Raw genomic sequence first — 12869 nt, 5'->3', positions numbered from 1 at the left:
TGTTATCATTACTGGAATGGGCCATAGCTCTCCTGGCCATCCCATCATCTTAGCCCAACATAGTGCCAAAGAAGAGCAAGCTGCTAAGGAAAAAGGCAAGTGGAGCAGCGATTTATCAAGATATGCTCATTTCAACGCTGAAGAGCTTCACTCTGGCTTCTTGAACCATCTGCACTCAAACTGGGACTATGAAGCTGGTTTGGTGAACTTGATGAAAGAGCGATATGAGGTAAATTCGTCTCCCTTTGTTTACTGATTCATAGCCGAGACAATATCCCAAATAGCCCCCAAGGGCCATTTTATGATGTTAATCATAAACCGGGTCTTTGTAACCAAGACTCATCTTTTAGCAATTAGATAACCTTGTGTAGCATAGCCCCCAAAGGCCGGTTTAACTAGGCAAGTTAATCCGGGTTTTAATCCATGCATCCACTTTAGAACAGGCGCAGATTAGCCCCCAAGTGTCCAGGATAATGCTTGTATTGTTCTGGAGACTTGTATAAAATGCAGCACTTTAGAGCGAACATGCATTAGCCCCCAAGTATGAAGTGCATAACTTGTTATACGCTTTGTACTTAGAACATATATGACTTGTTGTTTAATATGCCTTCAACGTTGCAGGCTGAACTGAGAAGCAAAGATGCTCGAAACTCTGACTTGCAAGAAAATGTGAAGTCACAACAAGCAGAGGCTGCAAAAGCCAAAGAGGAGCTGACCCAAGCCCTGGCTGTAATGGAGAGGCTGAAGGAATCTTTCAACAAGGATCGGGCTAACTGGGAAACCGAAAAATCCGGTTTAACCAAAAGAGCTGAAGACACTGAGGCAGCCCTGGAACCAGTTGTAGATGAACTAGCTGGTTTGAAATGGCAAATCAATGCTATGACGTGTGCTATCTTTGGTAAGTGTCTGCTTATGTGTTTTGCGCAAGTCAATGAACCTTATCACTGACCAACACATTGATAAAAATCTTTGGCAGGTACTCGGATCGCTCATCTTGGTACAGACATGCGGATGAAGCTCAAAGCGGCATATACATTGGTTGAACAACTGTACTCTGGGTCTCAGCGGGCTATTTGTACGACAGCTTACAACAAACCGGCCCCAACTTTAATTAAAGAAACACTTGAGAAGTTGGCCATGTTACCAGCCCGTATTGCCGAATTGAAGAAGGCAGCTGCCAGGTCAGGAGCTTTAATCACACTTATTCGAGCCAAAGCCTGGATTCCAGACCTTGAAGCGGATGATATCATTAAAGGATATCCAGGTGTAAAGGAAGACGGTTCAAACTTTGACAACGATGACCTCCGGCGGCTGACCAAACAGATGCGGCCAGTAGCCAGCAAACTGGCCGATGATACATACTTGTCCCATTTTCAACCGGTTTATGACGCTGAAGGGAAAAGAGAGCCGGCCGACATCCATGAAGTTGAAGAACTTGTGCCTCCGATTCGTAAGCACACTTATGCTCCTGATATTAACCCCTCCAATCTTATCCATGAGGAAGCAGTATTTCAAGCTTTAACTAGAATCGATTGGTCGACGGTTGATTTCCAGCGTCTGGGGAGGGATGAAGAAGTGCCCACACCAACTGACCCTCAACCATCAAACCGTCCAAACAAAGCGTCCTAAACCGGTCGCTGGTTTACTGGCTACTGTGTGCCGATCTTGTGAAAAACAATTATGCCATTGGAGCCGCTTTGAAAGCTTCTTGTAATAGGATAGCCAAAACTTCGTTATCTGCCATGCCATCGAGCATGTTTTGTAATGCCTCATGACAACTTGTGCCACCTTTTGGGATATATTTATGCATAACCCATGATGAATTGTGTTCCTGGGTACAACAACTTAAAAGTATCTAGCAGTTTACCGCTAGACGGGTCATAATGTCCAGGAAGTGTACAGTACATAGATGAAATAATCGAAGTGTTTGTACAAAAAGCAATATACATAAAATACCTCATTGGTTGACCAACGGTGTATACGACAAAGGTGTTAATACCAATCCAGAACGTTGATAACCCCATCTTTGTAATGCCGGTCTATATACTAAACCGGACCGGGATAGCTACCACGTTTTCTTTATAACACTGGTGATTTAGTCAAACCAGACCGGGTCAATAAACACCGGTTTATAATCGATCATGTGCCAACAACTTGCAGTTGAAAAGCAAGCCGGGTCAAGGATGCCGGTTTATCAAAAAATACTTATGAACTTCAACAAATAAAACTAAAAAAGGAAATATGCAAGGCTTTTTACGAGCTGCCAGGCTCCAAATCGAGGCTTTTCATGGGCTGCCAGGCCTCTGAGTTAAACCATTTAACAAAGCCTTTTAAGATGGGCCTCCAATTAACCAATCATCATTTTAACTTTGACAAGTTCAGGGTCTATAAAAGATTGACATGTCAAACGTTCAATGGGTCATACCAGGATTACCTGGACAGGAGTGGCTTACTTGATGAAGGCAGGTTAACCCGGGGTTTTAGGTGAATACACCAGGCTTCCAAGCCATGGCTTGATTGCCAATTACATGGGTCCTTTCAAACTCTTTGTTGCTTTGCAAAAAGAGCCCCCAAGTAACTTTGTGAGCTGTGCTTAGTGTGTGTCCATGTTTGAGTCTGTGCTTTGTGCAACACTCTCTTTGGATCCACATATTTTTTCTTTTATGGCTTAAATGCCTATCAAGAGGTGCAGCTATGGTGTGATAACAACCAAGCCCCCTAGTGATATCCCTTCGTGGTTTCAAAACCGATCAAGAGGTGTAGCTATAGTTCAAATATGACCAAGCCCCCTAGTGATTTTCTTTATATCCGTGCAACTGCTAAGACCGGCTTAACAAAAAAAACTCCGCTTTGTCAATAAACTCGTATAAGCACACACAGGATGTAAAAAGAACAGATACCCCGCTTATAACGGAGGCTCCGGTTTATTATATGATATATACACTGTCATAAATATGTACAGATGAAGAGCCTATGGCTTCAAGTATAGTAAGGCCGAAGGAGAGCTATGTTCCATGGCCGCTTGGTCTCCTCCTCCGATTGACGTGAGTATTTATGCTCCCGAACATCAATGAGGTAGTAAGACCCGTTGTGTAGATTTTTGCTGACCACAAAGGGTCCTTCCCAAGGTGGGGATAACTTGTGCATATCAGTCTGATCCTGGATGAGCCGGAGCATCAAATCGCCTTCTTGAAAGGTTCTGGTTTTAACCCGACGGCTGTGATAGCGTCGGAGATCTTGTTGATAAATCGCCGATCGTGCTGCTGCAAGATCACGCTCTTCATCCAGCAGGTCTAGAGAATCTTGACGTGCCTTCTCATTATCATCTTCAACATAGGCTGTCACACGGGGCGAGTCGTGACGGATGTCACTAGGAAGAACTGCCTTCGCTCCATAAACCATGAAGAAAGGTGTGTAACCCGTAGACCTATTGGGTGTGGTGTTGATGCTCCATAACACAGAACGTAGCTCCTCAACCCAACAACCCGGTGTCCGCTTTAAAGGAAGCATACGCCTGGGTTTGATACCTCGTAGAATTTCTTGATTTTCTCTCTCTGCTTGACCATTAGACTAGGGGTGAGCCACCGATGCTAGATCGAGCCGGATGTGCTCACGTTGACAAAATTCTTCCATCTCCCCTTTTGACAGGTTAGTAGCATTATCAGTTATAATGCTGTGTGGAAAACCAAACCAGAATATCACCTTTTTGATGAATTGAACCGCCGTGGCTGCATCACACTTGCTGATTGGCTCTGCTTCCACCCATTTGGTGAATTTATCAACTGCTAGTAACAGGTGGGTCTTTTTGTCCTTGGATCGCTTGAAGGGTCCAACCATATCAAGCCCCCAAGTCATAAATGGCCAAGTTATTGGAATCATCCTCAACTCTTGGGCCGGAATGTGGGCACGGCGGGCGAATTTTTGACAACCGTCACATCTCTTGACTAAATCCTCCGCATCAGCATGCGCTGTCAACCAGTAAAAACCGTGGCAAAAAGCTTTAGCAACCAAAGACTTTGAACCGGCGTGGTGACCGCAATCCCCTTCATGGATTTCTCGCAAAATCTCACAACCCTCTTGAGGAGAAACACAACGCTGAATTGCTCCTGAAACACTATAGCGATGTAACTCCCCGTTGAGTATGGTCATGGATTTGGAACGCCAGATTATCTGTCGAGCCAATGTTTCATCACCTGGTAACTCGCCCCGGTTCATGTAAGCCAGATATGGGATTTTCCAATCTGGTATGGCATGTAAAGCTGCCACCAATTGAGCCTCCGGATCAGGAATGGCCAAATCTTCTTCGGTTGGCACCTTGACTGACGGATTATGCAATAAATCAAGAAAGACATTTGGCGGGACCGGTTTACGCTGGGAACCAAGATGACTTAAAGCGTCCGCCGCTTCATTCTTCCGCCGGTCCATATGGTCCACCTGATAACCCTTAAAGTGACCAGCCACTGTATCCACCTCTCGCCGATACGCAGCCATGAGTGGGTCCTTAGAATCCCAAGTGCCAGACACCTGCTGAGCCACTAGATCTGAATCGCCAAAGCACTTAACCCGGCTCAAATTCATCTCCTTAGCCATCCGAAGACCGTGGAGAAAAGCCTCATATTCAGCTGCATTGTTAGTAGGGAACAATAAATGGAGGACATAACAAAACTTGTCACCTCATGGGGAAGTTAGTATGACTCCAGCCCCCGAGCCCTCCAACTGTCTGGACCCATCAAAATGAATAGTCCAATATGTATTATCTGGTTCCTCTTCAGGTGCCTGAAACTCCGTCCAATCATTGATGAAGTCCACGAGTGCCTGGGATTTGATCACTATGCGGGGTATATATTTGAGCCCATGAGGTCCAAGCTCAATAGCCGACTTGGCAATCTGGCCAGTTGCTTCTCTGTTTTGAATGATATCGCCTAGAGGAGCTGAACTGACCACTGTGATGGGATGGCCCTGAAAATAATGTTTAAGCTTCCGGCTTGCCATAAACACCCCATACACCAGCTTCTGCCAATGCGGATACCTCTGCTTTGACTCAATGAGCACCTCGCTGATATAATAAACCGGCTGTTGAACTGGATATTCCTTGCCAAGCTCCTTGCGCTCTACCACAATAGCTACGCTAACAGCCCGGGCATTAGCAGCCACATATAGTAATAACAGCTCTTTATCGATCGACGCTGCAAGCACGGGCGGTTCAGCTAGCTGCCTCTTCAGATCCTTGAACGCTTTATCAGCTGCCTCGCTCCAGACAAAGTTATCTGTTTTCTTGAGCATCTGATATGAAGGGATGGCCTTCTCTCCAAGGCGACTGATAAACCGGCTCAAGGCTGTAATCCGGCCGGCCAGACGTTGAACATCGTTGATACACGCCGGTTTAGCCAAGGATGTAATTGCTGCAATCTTTTCCGGATTAGCTTCAATCCCTCTGTTTGACACCAGAAAACCCAAGAGCTTGCTTGCCGGGACACCAAAGACACACTTCTTCGGATTGAGCATCATCTTGTAAACTCGGAGATTGTCAAAGGTTTCTCTCAAATCATCTATCAATGTCTCCTCCTTTCTGGATATTACCACAATATCATCCACATATGCATGAACATTGCGCCCAATTTGCTTATGAAGGCAATTTTGAACACATCGCTGGTAAGTTGCCTGGGCACTCTTGAGTCCAAATGGCATGGACACATAGCAGAAGGCTCCAAAGGGAGTTATAAAAGCTATCTTCTCCTGGTCCTTAACTGCCATCTTGATCTGATGATAACCAGAATAAGCATCCAGAAAACACAAACGGTCACAACCTGTCGTCGCATCAATTATCTGATCAATGCGAGGGGGAGCAAAGGGGTCTGCATGGCAAGCTTTGTTTAAATCTGTGTAATCCACACACATACGCCAAGTGCCGCTTTTCTTAAGAACTAGCACTGGATTAGCCAACCACTCTGGATGAAAGACCTCTACAATAAACCCTGTGGCCAATAGACGGGCTACCTCTTCACCGATAGCCTTATGCCTTTCTTCATTGAAACGGCAGAGAAACTGCCGGACCGGTTTAAACTTAGGATCAATGTTGAGTGTGTGCTCGGTGAGTTCCCTTGGTACACCTGGCATCTCAGAAGGTTTCCATGCAAAGATGTCCCGATTCTCACGGATGAACTCGATGAGCGTGCTTTCCTATTTGGGATCCAGGTTAGCGCTGATGCTGAACTGTTTGGATGAATCGCCAGGAACAAAGTCAACCATCTTAGTATCTGTGGCCGATTTAAACTTCAATGCCGGATCGTGTTCCATAGTTGGCTTTTTCAAAGAAGTCATGTCTGCCGGATCAACTTGCTCCTTATAGAATTTCAGCTCCTCCGTGGCACAAACCGACTCAGCATAAGCCGCATCACCTTCCTCACATTCCAAAGCGATCTTTCTGCTTCCATGTACTGTGATAGTCCCCTTATGACCTGGCATTTTTAGCTGTAAATAAACATAACATGGCCTTGCCATGAATTTAGCATAAGCCGGCCGCCCAAACAGGGCGTGGTACGGACTTTTGATTTTTACCACCTCAAATGTCAATGTTTCTGACCTTGAATCATAATCATCTCCAAAAGCCACCTCTAAGGCTATCTTGACAATAGGAAATGCAGACTTACCAGGCACCATGCCATGAAAAACGGTATTTGACATTTTAAGATTCTTATCTGTCAACCATCTTTGAAGTTTGATTTAGTGATGTTTGAAGGAGATCCCTAGCCCGACGTGCTCCAACCGCAACTGGTGACTCGCCGTCTGTTGGGAGGGATGCCAGGTGTGAAGCGGCGGCCACAATATTGTCCAACGGGTTGGAATAATGCCCGGGAGGTGTTGGTACATATTGTGGTACAACTTGTTCTAGCGAGGCGGGTCCATCATGCGCGGTTGAACCGGCGCTCTTGTTCCCGGTGCCTCCCCCCGGTTTAGTATGGGTTGGTGACCAGCTCCTGCTCCTGAATTGTTGAAGAGATTCTGCGGCTCATAACCCGATGGGAGACGCGATCGGTACCTTCTTCTCATGACTTCCTCTGAAGCATTCTGATCCAGCCTAATCCGGTAGGCCTGTGCTTCCAATTCAACCCGCTCTGTAGCCATCCTTGCGTTCTCTGTCGCCAGGTCCGCTTTAGCCTGAGCTATCTGATCTTTCACCTTTGCAATCTCTGCATTGTGCTGATCCCTGGCTGCTGCATCTACCTCCGCGGCCATCAACATTGCCAAAGCGTCGAATAAATCGGATAGGACTTGGGCTAGAGGCAGTGAGCTTCCTACCCCTGCCGGTGTTGCCGTTGTTGAACCGGAGAGTATTGCTGCGGCGGCCGATGAATGAGGCGCTGATTGTGTGCCGGCCATGAAAATGGCGGCCCGGTTTGGCAGATCAGGGGAATCCGGAATACTGTTGCCCTCGGATCCTCCATCAATCCGGCCGTCCTGCAACTGGTAAAGCGATTCGGTCTCTCCAGAAGACTCGTCATCAGAACAGACCACGGTCTCTCCACCAGACACCGGGCCGTCCTCGTATCTCGCTCCATGGATGAGACCTACGAAAACATGCTTGGCCACGGGCTGAACCGACGAAGAACTTGCACACCGATCCGTTTCGATGATGTCGGTGCAGATGTCCGGCTCAGGGGCCGGTTCGTCGATCTTGCCGATGAAGACGTGAATCCCACCGAAGGGGACCCGGTACCCGTACTCGATTGAATCAGCCTCGGGACCCCATCCTGCATTGTCGATGTAGAGCTTGCCGCGACGACTCTTCGTCATCCGGCCCACAGCGTATCCCTTATGTCCATCAAAGTTACCCTTCAAGAACTCGAAACCATCGTGTGATAGCCCCACGGTGGGCACCAACTGTCGTGGGTTTGTCACGGCAGATGTCCTTGTGAAAGGACTTAGTCGTGGAGCCATCGCTACGGGTTAGCTTAAAGGGGTTAAACCGGACAAGGGGACACGTGGAGTTTTATACTAGTTCGGCCCCTTCAAGGAAGGTAAAAGCCTACGTCTAGTTGTGATTGGTATTGCTAGGGTTTCGAAGGCCAGGGAGCAAATCCGCTTTGTCTGGCTCTCGAGTTGTTGTCTGTCCCTAAACCGCTGCCGGGTTGTCCCTTTATATACATAGGTTGACGCCCGCCGGGCTATAGAGTCCCAAAGCCGGATCATAAACGTGTCTGGTTCGGTCTCTATCCTTCCTATCTTACCATACAAGTTACATGACTAGGCCGGTTTACATTTATAGACTTTAACCCGCCCTTGGGCCTTGGGCCTTCGTAAAGCGCCATCATCCTTGCATCTTCATAGGCTTCTAATCTTCAAGGAGTTAACCTGGCTACACAAGGCCGGTTTTCCTCCAGTAGTAATATCCCCAATAGGACCCCCTACCCGAGATCCGCCGGTTTTGACACCGACAACTTCTCTTAGGTATTCCTGAGTATAACGGAGTCTTGCTTCAAGTATTTCTCCGATCTGGCATATGGCTTTCATGGCTGCTTCACGAACAGCGTCGAAGAAAGTTGCTTGTGGTACACGTGAGATGAAAAAGTAATGCCCCATCTTCTTTGGGCAAACTCCTTTCACACGGTGGAGGTGTACCTCCACATAAAAAAGTTCCACTCCCTTTTGCATGAAGGGGTAGCCTTGTAGACTGCATCTCCTTCAAGGTGAATGTCGGTGTCAAAACTGGCGGATCTCGGGTAGGGGGTCCCGAACTGTGCGTCTAGGTGGATGCTAACAGGAGGCAGGGGACATGAAGTTTTACCCAGGTTCGGGCCCTCTTGATGGAGGTAAAACCCTACGTCCTGCTTGATTAATATTGATGATATGGGTAGTACAAGAGTAGATCTACCACGAGATCAGAGAGGCTAAACCCTAGAAGCTAGCCTATGGTATGATTGTGTGTTGTCCTATGGACTAAAACCCTCCAGTTTATATAGACACCGGAGAGGGCTAGGGTTACACAAGGTCGGTTACAAAGGAGGAGATGTACATATCCGTATTGCCAAGCTTGCCTTCCACGCCAAGGAGAGTCCCATTCGGACACGGGACGAAGTCTTCAATCTTGTATCTTCATAGTCCAACAGTCTGGCCAAAGGATATAGTCCGGCTGTCCGGAGACCCCCTAATCCAGGACTCCCACAGTAGCCCCTGAACTAGGCTTTAATGACGATGAGTCTGATGCGCAGTATTGTCTTCGGCATTGCAAGGCGGATTCCTCCTCCGAATACACCACAGAAGAATTTGAATACAAGGATAGTGTCCGGCTCTGCAAAATAAGTTCCACATACCACCATGGAGAGAATAATATTTCCACAAATCTAATCTGCTGACACGTTTTGGCAACACGACATTGTGCCATGGCCCGGTAATTATTCGAACCATTCCTTTAACTAGCCCCGCACATAACGCAAGGCAGTTTTTTGACACGTCTTGTCAAAGCAGAGATCGTGTTCCCCTAATTACGGGATTCTCATCAATACGGTCGTGGGTAACCCAACCGTGTCTAGGACTCCTAGATTATAGGCAAGTCCCAAACGGCTACGGAGAGGACGCTTGATATTCACCATCTTTATAAATGGACAAGGCTTTTACTTTTTTCCCTCCCGTGCTCAATAGAATCCTTCCCCCGCCTCGAGTTCTAACACCCAAAGCCCAGGTCAGGTGCTCCGGACCATCAATCATGTCCGGATCTAGCCTTCAAGGCCGATGGATGCCCTCCTCTGTTACGGAAGAAGACATCAAGAAGTTGAGGGAGGCCAGAACCTGACCGCCGAGGTTTCGCATCGGCTGCCTGCCCGGGGGCAGGTCGTCCCTACTCCTGAACCCAAGGAAGACATCGTGTTCATCTCCCACTTCCACCGAGGTCTAGGCCTCACTCTGGATCCCTTCGTTAGGGGGTTGATGTTTTATTGCGGGCTAGATTTCCACGATCTAGCCCCAGGCTCCTTTCTCCATATCTCGACATTTATTGTCGTATGTGAGGCCTTCCTCCGCATTACCCCTCACTTCGGCCTATGGCTCAAGACCTTTGATGTGAAGCCGAAGATGGTCGAGGGGCAGCATGTAGCGTGCGGAGGCGCATTAATAAGCAAGATCGCTGGAGCTCCATGGCCAAAGGGTTCCATTCCAGAGGTGTCCGGATTATGGCAACAGGAGTGGTTTTACATCACAGCTCCCAGAAGTGCCAAGTGGGCGGCTGCCCCTGCTTTCCGCTTAGGCCCTCCACCACAACTGATGTCATGGATTAGCAGAGGGCTGAGATGGGGTCCAGCCAAGGACGTGCCTGTACTGCAGAGCCACATTCGAGATCTCTTCGAAGGAGATTTTAGTTTGATTATGGTAATGCAAGTCATGCTAGTTCGACGAATCCAGCCATGCAAACGCCGGCCCCTCCGCATGTGGGAGTTCAACCCAGAAGGACTGCGCGCTGTTCAGAATTTCCTCAGCCTGACGCACGAGGAGATGTATAAATCATTCTTCGGACCCCAGATAGAGTGTCCGGACACTACCGAGGACGTGGGCCTGAGCAGCAACCGCACCGCCGACCAAGTAAGTAATCCTCTAGCCAAACACACCATCTTTCATTTATCATGATGCCATTATGAGAAATCGCTCTTTGACCAGGACTAGATAACAAAGGCGAAGATGATGCGGTGTTCGGCCCCCCTTCTGGAAGGCTTGGAGAATCCGGTGCTGGAAAAGATGCTCGAGCTAGCACCTTGCCCGGAGCCCTCACAGGAAGATAAAGGGGGAATAAAGGGGGCGAAAGCGGGCCTCCACCGCTACCCATTCCGACTGAGGGAATGGGCACCTCCGTGAGGGAGGATAACCAAGGGGAGGAATCTGACATTCTCTCACCCCGGGGAAGGAAGAGGACTACCCCTGAAGATCCAGAAACCAAGGTTTCCAAACGGGAGAAGAATTCTCCACCAAAGGGTCATGCCTCGGAGGGTGCCCTTGCCGCACAAAGTCCGCGCATGGATCTGCCCTCTAACGAGCTGTAAGTAATCAAAAAGTACTTTAATAGTGAAGATATACTACTTTACTTCTGAGGAAAATAACCGAAGCATTTATCTTGCAGTTCGGATCTTAGCCCTTCTCAGTAGAGCTCGTCTTCGGGGGATCTTCTTCCGGAGATGATGGAGAGCGAAACGCCTCCCCCGGACTCCCCCGCTCAAGAAGCGAGCGACCTTGAAGTGTCATCACGGAGGGCCTCTCCGGATCCGGTTAGGCCAAAAGATAATCCTATAGTCAGCCGAAGTCCTCAGCGTCCAGCTCTTGAAGAGAGCAAACAAAAGAGTCCGGTACTGTCTGGTATGGGGTCAGACGTATTGAGGGAGCTGTTGGAGCGAGCGGCCATCTTAGAAGAACACCACACGATAATGGGTACGGTGATGGAAAGAACTTCGTCCGCCGAAAGCATATTGCATGAAGCCTTTATGAGTCTACTGACAGGCTTTGAGGTACGTGATACTTTTTGATAGTACCACACATTTTTGGGTGTGCCCTGTGTAGATAGTAGCCCCTGAGACTCTGGTTGTCGTCGAGAATGGCGGCGAATAGAGGATCGTAGTCCCAGGTAGTAACCAAACCGCCTTTATGTGCAGGTGGTGGAAGCTCCGGTGGCTAGCCGGACTAATGAGTTTGCCGAACTAAAGTGGCAACTGGATGTGGCAGATACCGACATCGAGCTTGTTAACAAGCGGCTTGACGAGGCACAGGGTAAGTAATGCTTTCTGGTGAATGTCACATAGTAAGAGCAGCATGATGCCAGTATCTTTAATATGTTGTGACTGCAGACGGAGCTGCCACCGTGGAGACCCTTCGGGCGGAACTTGCCCGAGCCAAAGAACAAGCGAGGAGTAGTAGTGCGGCTGCTTTGAAGGCGGCCGAAGAGTTGAGTGCCGAGAAGGCCGCGCATTGCGAGAGCAAAGAGAAAATGGCCAAGATGGCTGTAAAGTTAAAAGACACTGCCGACCGTTGCCAGTTTCTTGAAGAAGAAAACCGAGTGAAGGCGACGGACCTTGAAAAGGCCACGATGACGACCAAAGACACCCGCTCTGCTATGAGAGCGAAGAAGGAGGAGCTGCATGAAGCCGGGGATATTGCGGCTGGGAAGCCCTTCATGCTGCGGAGGAAGTTCGGAGATCCACGGTATGCCCCTCTGGATCGGCTGTGGAGTTCGGCAGACGCATATATGGACTTGGCAGCGAGCGCTGTCGATGCGGCCAAATACTTCCAAGATCAAACAGATCGTGAAGTGGACAAGCTGTTCTGGTCGCAATTTAACGTTCCAAAGCATCTGCTTCCATTGACTGATCAGCTAGCCGAATGGGCCGAACTCAATAGGTTGTCCGGACTCGCCATGAGGTCTGTCATGGATCAGCTGTGGCCGGAAAAGCCAAAGCCGAACAGCTATTTCAGCTTAGTGCATCAGTTCCTTGGTGCGGTGTCGTGCATCAATGCGATGAAGAGGTCGGCGTGCATAGAAGGCTCGCGGATGGACCTTGCCCGTGTTAAAGCATACTGGGCGGAGATGGATGCTACCACTGTCGCAGCGCAGGGTTTGGCCATAGGCCGAGTGGCTGCCGAGCACTATTTCGAAGAGGTTCTTGAGGGTGCTCGTTTGATAGAGGCCCAGTGCTCTAAGAATATTGTGTTTGAGTGACATGTATTCCCATAGTGAACACAATGTTTTTATGAAATTTATTAAGGCCGTGTTTACACTTTTGCCTGAAAGTAATATGATGCCTCCTGTGCGGCCGTTTATGTATACATGTGTATAACCTGAAAGATTGCAGTCGTCGGCTTCAGCCCCCACGCATATAATGCAGAGGTGTTCGCAG

The sequence above is a fragment of the Triticum urartu genome, chromosome 4A (assembly GCF_056163025.1).
Source record: "Triticum urartu cultivar PI428250 chromosome 4A, HENAU_Tu73, whole genome shotgun sequence".
In the NCBI taxonomy this organism is placed as follows: Eukaryota; Viridiplantae; Streptophyta; class Magnoliopsida; order Poales; family Poaceae; genus Triticum; species Triticum urartu.
This window is presented reverse-complemented; position numbering follows the sequence as displayed.